Raw genomic sequence first — 8,378 nt, 5'->3', positions numbered from 1 at the left:
GGATTCTGGCAAAGACCTGGAGTAGATTATTCCGAAACCTTTAGTCCAATAGTAAAGCGTAGGACACTAAGGATATTGCTTGCTCCGTGTGCGGAGAATGAGTGGTGTTACGAACACATTGACATGGAGTGCGCGTATCTAAACAGTCCTTTGGATGAGGACATATATATGGAGCAACCTGATTTCTACAAGGTTCCGGGGAAGGACAGAACTCAGTATGTGTGTAAGCTCAAAAAGAGTTTGTATGGTTTGAAGCAAGCGGGGAGAATGTGGTTTAAGTATATAAATTGTATTTTGAGAGATATGAATCTGAACTCATGCGTGAGTGATCCATGCATGTATGTAAACACATCCAAAGATCTCATTGTGGCTGTGTATGTGGATGATATCCTTGTATTCGGTACGGAGGCTATGATTCACGCGTTCAAAACTGGGATTAAGGAAAAACTAGATGTGAGGATGTTAGGAAGCGATACTCAATTCCTATCCATCCACTTGAGTAAGCCAAACAGCACTACGGTGGTGTTCGACCAATCCACGCAGATAAGTCAAATGTTGGAGCTGTTTGACATTGCTCAAGAGGTTGGAGTGTCTACACCACTAGCCAAGGAGTGCGAGGCTGGTGTAGACATTGTGGATAGTGAACCAGTAGACAATGAGTTGTACGAACAGGCTGTGGGGCATATAATGTACATCGCCACAGTAAGCCGTCCTGATGTCGCGTGCGCAATAGGAAAATTAAACCAAAGATGTGCGAATCCGACGGTGTCTGACTGGAAGGCAGTGAAACGTGTTTTTTGGTACCTGTTGAAAACTAAAGACTTAAAGTTAGTATACCAAAGGACAGGGCAACCTCTAAAAGTGTTTTGTGATTCAGACTTTGCAGGCTGTGCAATAGATAGGAAGTCTAGAAGCGGTTATGTTTTTATACTTGCTGGTGGAGCGGTGTCTTGGTTGTCGAAGAAACAACCAATCATATCTCAATCGACATGCGAGGCAGAGTTTGTAGCGATGCAAGAGGCAGCTAGAGACTCTGTGCGGATGTCCTTATTATTAAGGGAGTTAGGTCAATCGTCATATTGTCCGCGTCCATGCAAAATTTTTTGTGACAACATTGGAGCGATCACATGGGCCGAGAGTTCTAAACATGTTCAAGTGCGTTACTTTTATGTTAAGAACTGCGTGTCGAAAGGGATACTGGATTATACCTATATATCTAGTTCTGAGAATGTTAACGACATTCTAACCAAAGGGTTAAATAGAGTTAAGACCCAATATTTTACCAAAGCTATGGGGCTTGTAGAAACTAGCGATCAAAGGGGAGTGTTGAGAAATGCTCAGTTGGTATGACCGCTAGTTACTAAAAGGTTACTAAGGTTATGTTGGTACCAGGTTGACACCTGACGACGCTTTTTTGTCTTAGGTGTCGACCGCGTGTTATTTTTCTAAGACGCATCCCGAGTGATTAGACGCTTGCTGTGTGATTTGGCGTTTTGTATAAGAAAGAAAAGGTGTGATAGCCAATCCGAGTGGATCAGCTTGATTATCAACCCCAACCTTTATAAAATAACAAGGTGCATATATAAATGGATTATACATGGAAGTTGCACGATGGGACGATCAAACAGGATGTATCATGGACTCTCGATTTAAAGAATTGTTTCCATTATTACCAATAATATATATATTAGGGCGATTACACAGGATAAGCAAGATTTAAAGAATATGTATGAATGTCCTGTTTATAAAACACGATCGCGAAGACCTACTTACGTGTGGACGTTCAAATTAAGAACTAAGGAGAGAGCTAGTAAATGGATTCTTGGTGGAGTGGCAATTCTATTACAAATCTAATTTTATAAATTAAATTATGGATTAAATATGCAATTAAAATAAAGATTTTCGAAATTGACAAAGAGTGTTGATATTCTTTTTCAAAACACAGTATTATTTTATGCAAGATAATATTTATATAAAAGAAGAATACAACGCATCTCTATGCACGATTACAATTTATTTCTCTATTTTAAATTTCTTTACAACTTACAAAAACATTAATCCGTACACACATTTTGTAACAAAACGATTGCATGATCGCGAATTTGAAATTAAATTTTTAAAATAAAAAATATAAATTATTACAATTTTATAAACATAGTTGTTTATTTGCGACATTAAAAACATTTTGTACACGTCAAAAATTGTTGGTATCAGTCATTATCTTCTATTGAACCCATACTTTTTCTTTTCATAATATAGATCAGTCTCTGAACTCCCAGGATTTATAACTTTTGGACAACCATCTCGCTGCAACAAAACAAATTTCAAATCTTAATCTATTACTACAAATTATAAGTCATATATATGTCGGCTTAACGTTGGGATTGGGGGTAGAAGTGTTCGATGAATCTTAGTTGGTATTGGCCATCGATGCGGTGGATTAATGATGGAGTTTATTGACACAAGTTAGAGGTATTACAGCGTTGGTAGTTAATCACAATATTTAGATACTCGCGGCACTATGACAATGGTCTCGGGTCCGGTAACGAATGCGCGGTCAACGGGATGTCGAACGTGTATATTTCGTGAGAGGCTAAGTTATATTCTGGTTGTCACACAGAGCAAGCACTACGTACCTGAGAATTACTTGTATCGTCCTTAAGATCGTACGGAAGAGTGTCTCTCCATCATGGTGATGCTGTCGAGGAAAACTATGATGGGTGTGTCTAAGGGCACGAGATCATCGGATTCGTGGAGAAAAGTCTTCGTTCGGAAAATGAGAGAAATTGGTGTTACTGTTAATTGGTCAATTTCCATGTTGGTGGTTAGGGAAGGATGCTAGCAGCCCTTGAGAGAAAGTTGCTATCGGGTAGCGTCGTTCGTGAGAAAAATAGACTTCTACAATTTTCCCATAGTTGGAACAAAGACTGCTTGTCGGTTTGAAGGACTTTCGTTAAATAAATCTTAAGATTTATAGCGGGTCCTCGGGCTAGCTGAACATGTACTGTGAGTACGCGTCAACATCTGGTAATCGTCTTACTCGAAGAATAGAGTCTGCGCGTGGCGAGCCACGGGACAGAAACCATTGAAACGTTTACCGTCGTGCCCTGTCCCAAGTATTTCTTTTAAGGAGAGCTATAGAGTTACTTCATGCCTTTGTTAAACAAAACGTTCATCCCCTTGACCGCGACTACGTTCGGCAACTGGTTGTCGCCTCGAGCCCGAGCTCACTATCATAAATCTCAAATAAGTACAGTCGAATCGAATGACAACGGTTTTCTTAATACGACTATGGTGGAATCTAAATTACAGTACTAGGTGTCTTCCCAAAGTTCCGTTGGGAAGGTTCCGGCGCTCTTTCATCTCCGACACGGCCATTCTGACTATCACATGTCCCCGGGTGTAACTAAAATATTGAGTTTCCTAACATTAGACTCGATACAATTAACATTATTCGCAAATTAAATAGATGTTCGAATAAGGCAAGGGTCCAGTGTAGCAACAAATCCTGTTCGGGGGTTTGGCAGCAAAGAAATAAAAGATAATGAAAATTAGTAGCGTTATAGTTGGTATTCAAGGTGATAGTTGCATCCTGCAGGTTATCAGTTGGATCGTAACGGCATAATGGACCATTTTCGATTTCGCACTCCAAAGGATCTCGGTCTTCTGGATCGTAAGAGCACATAGAGCTTCGTTCCACGATCTCAGCGAGTTTTACCATATTGTCGCCCCGAAAAGCATGCAAGTCACATCGCATGTTCTCACTGAGCCTTATCATACTATCACCACAAAAAGCGTGTGAACCACATCACACGTTCTCTCTGAGCTTTATCACATTATCGTCCCGAAAAACGTGCGAAGTCGCTCTGCCGGGAGTTATTGGCATAGTGCTACTGATCTTCCGAGATCGAAGTACTCATATCGTCATGGTCACTGTTATTGTCATCACTACAGACATCCAACTCGGGAGAGATGCGACAATCTGGCATTTTCCTCAACCCGTCATGACTGTACTTGTACAATCGCTTACCGTCTAATGTCTCTAAGATATGCCTGTCCCCTTCCAAGACTTCTGCTATTACAAGTGGACCTCTAAATTTTGGATCTAGTTTGGTTTGATTTCTTTCCTCATTCTTGCGTAATACGAAATCACCGAGGGTAAACCTAACCACTCTAGCCTTAGCTTTGTCGAACTTGTCTTTCGTGTATTTAGCATTCGTTTCTATCCCTTTTATTGCCAGTCGTCTTACATTGGAGATACCGATTTCCTTCACTTCGATGTTACCGGGTAACAACAGATCGTATGATTTTGCCGTTCTACCTATTAGTAGTTCTAATGCTCTCGAGTTTGTCACGCGGTTAGTGGTGCAATTCAAAGCCAACTGTATTTCCCCAATCGCGTCTTGCCACGACCGCCCGGTCGTTTCTACTGTCGTGAACACGTTTTTTCAACGTGACCATAACACGCTCTACCTGTCCATTAGCTCTACTGGCACCTGTCACTATCAAGTGGACTTTAATTCGTTTGCTTTCGCAGAACTCTCGAAACTCTTTACCCGTAAAACATCTTCCCTAGTCCGCTATTATCTGACAGGGACTCCCGAATAAAAATATAGCGGATTTAAGCGCTTTAATGGTGTTATGGGAATCCATCTTACGAGTATGATGCAGGTATACAAATTTAGTGAAGGCGTCGATCAACACAATGACGTGAAGTGGTATGTCGTGATAGGTGTAGAAGGAATGCTCAGATGTTTCAACAAAAAACGTTTATTAACTCAACAACTGACGTACAATAACAACAAGCAACAAACAACAATTAACACAAGTAACGATTAACAATTAACAGTTAACACGCTTGGTAACGATCAGTGCTTAACGTAGGTAATAGGAAGTAGAACGCTCGTATAATGTAATCCTTCGCACTTCGCAGCTCGGGGCAGACTGAATCTCTTTGATTCAAAAGCCACGCTGATTCCTTTCTTTGTTAGCCATCGATATCGCGCGCGTTTGTTTAGAAGTCCGCGACGACTGCCACGTGTGCGGTCTCCCGAAAGTTCGGCGAAGGAGCCGTAGGGATATCGATGACACCTAAGGCTCGTCGGCATAGCGCTTTTAAGATAAAGCGCCTCGTGCCGCGTAACCGTTGGAAATTTCCGAGGTCGAGTGTCGCCACAGTACCCCCTTACCAGTGACGTTACAATTTTTTTTTTTTTTTACAAATGTCGGGGTTGATTCCGCATTCGACGACTTTTAACGCCTAACCGAAACCTGCCTGGGAAATCGGACTCTACGCCCTGATCGCGTAACGTGTCTATTCCGAGCGTTTTCTTCGTTCGTCCGGTTGTTGTCGGCTATATCGCTTTCGTCGCGGGCGTTCATTTGATCGGTGTTTTGTTCGTACCGAAGCCTCATCGGAATCGACACGTTACGAGTCTCGGCGGTTCTTTGTTCGAGGTCCTCCGGTACGATAAAAGCGGGCTTTAAGCGGTCTATGGAGACCGTCACGTCGCGATTATTTATCTTTAACGTGTAATTTTTTTCGCCTCTTTGGATTATCTTAAATGGCCCGTCATAAGGCGGCTGTAAGGGACCTCCGATCGCGTCGTGGCGCAAGAATACGTACGGCGAAGATTCTAACTCGCGAAAAACGAAAAATTTCTTTTCACCGTGTCGCGTAACCGGGTGCGGTCTGACGTTGCCCATTTGTTCCTTTAGTCGGCTCGCGTATTCCGAATTGGCCCGTTGATTCGTCGGTAAGAAAAATTCTGCCGGCAATCGTATGCCGGTGCCGTAAATCATTTCGGCCGCCGTTGCGTTGAGGTCCTCCTAGATAGCGGTTCGAATGCCTAACAAAACTATTGGCAAAATGTCGACCCAGTTGCTCGTGTCGTGGCACTTGATTGCCGCTTTGAGTTGTCGATGGAGGCGCTCTACCATCCCGTTGGACGCAGGATGATAGGCCGTCGTGCGTAGATGTTTGACGCCGAGCAACCGGCATAATTCCTCGAATAAGCGCGATTCGAATTAACGTCCTTGATCGGTTGTAATTTTCAAAGGTACGTCAAAACGAGATATCCAGGTCGAAAGGAGGGCCGTAGCAACGGTTGACGCTTCCATGTCGGCGATAGGGATTGCTTCGGGCTAACGCGAAAAACGGTCGATACACGTTAGACAATATCGGTACCCCTGCGAATATTGCATGGCGATAATGTCCACGTGTATGTGCTCTAACCGGCCTGCTAACGTTCCGAACGTTCCGACGGGTGAGGATACGTGCCTGGTGACTTTGCATCGTTGACAAGGGATGCATTGTCGTGTCCATGTCCGGCAATCTTGGTTCATGGACGGCCAGACGAAACGCGTTATCACCAGCTTTTGGGTGGCGCGTATCCCGGGGTGGGAAAGTCCGTGGAGCGAGTTAAATATGTCACGCCGCAAGGATTTCGGTACGTACGGTCGTACAATGTCTCCTGACACATCGCAATATAATTCTACGTTGTGACCAGGGAAGCGCACTCTCTTTAATCGCAACGCGCACGTGCCGGTGTTAACAATGTCGCGTAGTTCGTCGTCGCTTTCCTGCGCGGCGGCGAGAGTTCGGTGGTCCACAGACATTCCTATCGCTTCGATGCGTGATAAAGCGTCGGCTACGTTATTGTTGGGCCCCTTTATGTATCGGATGTCGGTCGTGAATTGCCCGATGTAATCCAAGTGTCGGAATTGTCGCGGCGAGCACTTGTCGGGGTTTTGTTTGAAGGAATACGTAAGGGGTTTGTGATTTGTGTAAATTATAAAATGCCTCCCTTCTAAGGCATGTCGGAAACGCTTGACCGCCGTGTATATTGCCAGTAGTTCGCGGTCGTACGCGCTATATTTTCGCTGGGCGGAACTCAACGGTTTAGTGAGGAACCCTAACGGCTGCCAAGAGTCGTTGACGCGTTGCTGGAGTACCGCTCCTACTGCATAGTCGGATGCGTCTACCGCGAGGCTAACGGGAGCGCCAGGTATCGGGTGCGCTAACATCGTGGCGTTAGCTAGGGCGCGTTTCGATTCGCGGAAACTAGCTTCGGATTGCTTCGACCATTCGATGGGCGCGTTGCCCTTTTTTCCTCCTTCTAACAGGTCGTTTAGCGGCTGGAAAATTTTTGCTGCCCCCGGTATGAAACGTCGGTAGAAGTTAATCATACCGAGGTACCTGCGTAGTGCTTTAACGGTCTCGGGGAGCGGTACTTCTACAATGGCGTCAACACGTTCTGCAAGCGGCTTTATTCCGAATGCGTTTACGGTGTGTCCCAGGAATGTGATCTCGTTCACACCGAATTCGCACTTTCCGGGGTTGATGACTACCCCGTAATGATTCAGGCGTTGGAAGAGCATTCGGAGGTGTTCGCGGTGCTGCTCTTCGGTTTCGGAGGCGACTAGAAAGTCGTCGATGTACGCGAACACGAAATCTAAACCTCGGGTGATTTCATCGACAAACCTTTGACACGTTTGCGCGGCGTTTCGAAGCCCAAACATCATGTTGGTTGCTTCGGAAAGTCCGAAGGGTGTCGTGATCGCGGTTTTCCTGACGTCTTCGGGCGCGATCGGGATTTGATGGTAAGCGCGGATGAGATCGATTTTTGAAAAAAAAAAACGCGTACCGAGCAGGTGTTGCGCGAAATCCTCTATATGCGGGGGGGGGGGGGGAATACTTGTCGGGCACAGTGCGGGCGTTCAACGCACGATAATCGCCGCATGGTCGTAGATTTCCGTCCTTCTTGGGTACGATGTGTAGGGGTGATGCCCACGGGCTTTTCGATGGCCGCATCACTCCTTGCTCGATCATGGTTGCGAACTCTGCCTTGACTTGCTTGAGTCGATCTGGTGCGAGGCGGCGAGGCTTGCAGGAGCCGGGGGGGCGGGTGTGGTTTCGATATGGTGTACCGCAGCGTGTCGAATTTTCTCCCGTCAGAAGGCCGGTGGACGGGTTAGATCTGGAAACTCCGCCAAAAGTCGATGGTAGACCGTTTCGCCGTATACGGTTTTGATGGACATCTCCTTAGTCGAGACGGGATATCCTTTTGATGCCAGTTGGGTTGTGGTGTCGAGGAGTCGTCTGTTTCGCGGGTCCACGAGCAACCCATAGTGGCTCAGAAAGTCTACGCCGATGATAGGCGTCTGGACGTCGGCTATCACGAAACGCCATTCGAAGGGCCGACGTAACGATAAGTCGAGGGACATCATAATAGTACCGTAGATCGCGATTCGCGTTCCGTTGGCTGCGAACAGCTCGTAATCAGTTTTGTTCACCTGTTCGCGTATCCTGCTGCGCGGATACACACACGTGTCGGCGCCGGTGTCTACGAGGAACGATATTCTCGTCTTCCTATCCC

The 8,378-nt window shown here is 45.5% G+C and overlaps 1 long non-coding RNA gene across 1 annotated transcript; it reads right to left on the bottom strand.

Moving 5' to 3' along the window:
• Positions 1 to 1,995: 1,995 nt before the first annotated feature.
• LOC125386623 lies at positions 1,996 to 2,677 on the bottom strand. Its single transcript, XR_007226964.1, has 2 exons — positions 2,637 to 2,677; positions 1,996 to 2,307 (listed from the first exon to the last, which is right to left on the bottom strand). It is a non-coding gene; the product is annotated as an uncharacterized LOC125386623 (long non-coding RNA).
• Positions 2,678 to 8,378: the final 5,701 nt, after the last annotated feature.

This window comes from Bombus terrestris, chromosome 17 (assembly GCF_910591885.1).
Source record: "Bombus terrestris chromosome 17, iyBomTerr1.2, whole genome shotgun sequence".
Classification (NCBI taxonomy): Eukaryota; Metazoa; Arthropoda; class Insecta; order Hymenoptera; family Apidae; genus Bombus; species Bombus terrestris.
Note: the sequence above shows the minus strand (reverse complement) of the source record. Positions and strands in the feature narration are given on the sequence as shown.